The sequence below is a fragment of the Silene latifolia genome, unplaced genomic scaffold, assembly GCF_048544455.1.
Source record: "Silene latifolia isolate original U9 population unplaced genomic scaffold, ASM4854445v1 scaffold_75, whole genome shotgun sequence".
Taxonomy (NCBI): domain Eukaryota; kingdom Viridiplantae; phylum Streptophyta; class Magnoliopsida; order Caryophyllales; family Caryophyllaceae; genus Silene; species Silene latifolia.
This window is the reverse complement of record NW_027413661.1, coordinates 1,483,403-1,485,084: the sequence shown is the minus strand read 5'-3', so window position 1 is coordinate 1,485,084 and position 1,682 is coordinate 1,483,403. Positions and strand designations below refer to the sequence as shown.

The following is a 1,682-nucleotide window of genomic DNA, read 5'->3' as shown; positions in this document are numbered from 1 at the left end:
TGAAATATTTGGATAGAATTTGGTATTCTCATTGTAATAGTTGGAATAAGGGGTACCATTCTTGTATGCTTGGAAAGAATTCACTTGTTATTTGTTCCCCTACATTCACTTTGCTCATGTCCCAAAGTTCCACAACTCTCACATACTCCACTTGGAATTGAGGATGATGCCACCATAGCATCAACATGTTGTTTGGGTGATTTGGAAGCTTCATCAAGCTTAGCCATGACCTTCTCAAACTTCAAATTGATGGTGTCAATATGAGCACTTAGTTGAGCATCCAATTGTGTGATGGAATCTACCCCCTGCTTTCCTCCTCTAGTGGCCTTTCGAGGCCTATTATATTGGGAATTATGAACCGCCATCTCTTCGATTTTGGCCCATGTTTGATTGTCATCAACTTCGGTGAACATTCCCTTGGTTCCCATATTGAGAATGTTGCGGGAGTCTTCATATAAACCGTTCTAAAATTGTTGCATAAGGAACCACTCACTAAGTCCATGGTGTGGACAAGAACGACAAGTGTCCTTAAATCTCTCCCATGCTTCATACAATGATTCTTCATCCCTTTGCTTGAACCCGGTGATTGGCCGTGATTACTAAAATCTTTTCGGTAACTTGTCGTTAGGAGCACCTAGACCAAAACACAATTTATAACCTCACAAACAACTCTACAAGTAGTAAAGAGGCAAGTAAAGGTCGGATCCCAAGGGACGGGAATTGAGATGAGATTTCTATTGAAACTAGTGGTGTCTTAGGGGTGTCACAATTGGGTTGATGTAGAAGGTCACTAAACTAAATAGCAATGAAGTAAACAAGCAAGATGAATTAAAAGGGTTGTAAACAATTGATAAAAAGCACTAGGGTGTCATGGGGTCATAGGAGAATCATGGGAATTGATCATACAAACATGTTCTCAAATTATAAGCAAGCAATTATTGTTGTGATGGATTGAGTTGGGTTATATCTTACAATCCTAGGAAAGTTTGGGTCCCGGAGCCGAATCGATTAGATTGTACAACACCTACAAGTCGACTTAATCTTCCCTACTCAACAACATGCATGGTCTAATGAGACTCGAGTTGGTTTATGTCTTACAAGTCTCATTGAAAAGATAGGTGATGGGTAAAAAATGCAAGGATTCATAGGCTCGCATTTCATCAAACATAACATGTGCATGAGTTGAGATCAAAACAAGCAAGCAAATAAACCATGAAAGCATATTAATTTAAGCATGAATCATTCCCCATGTTGGTTTCCCCTAATTACCCATTAACCCTAGCTAGGTGACTACTCACTCATTATCATGTTGATCATGCTAGCAAGGTTGTCAATCATACCAACAAAGTGAAACATGATGAATAAATGAAAGTAATTAACAATAATTAAAAAGGAATTAAGAGGATTATACCTACTAATGATTCCAATAATAAAGCAAGAATAAAAGAAGTACTTGATGCTTGATTGAGAGGTTGTCAATCTCCCAATAATAACCCAAATAATCTTCAATTACCCAAAATAAAGGATGAACAAAAGAGAGATTAAAGGAAATAAAACTTGTATTAAAACTTGATTAATTGTTGATTACAAAACTAAAGAGAGATTTGATTTATATTAACTACTCTAAGAATTGATAAGAAGAACATGCTCTTCTAATTAGACTAATGGGGTATTTATAGTGG

General features: G+C 36.8%; 1 non-coding gene across 1 annotated transcript; it reads left to right on the top strand.

Annotated features, from left to right (window-relative positions):
- Positions 1-495: 495 nt before the first annotated feature.
- Positions 496-598, top strand: LOC141640329 (small nucleolar RNA R71). The gene has a single exon (XR_012542960.1). It is a non-coding gene; the product is annotated as a small nucleolar RNA R71 (small nucleolar RNA).
- Positions 599-1,682: the final 1,084 nt, after the last annotated feature.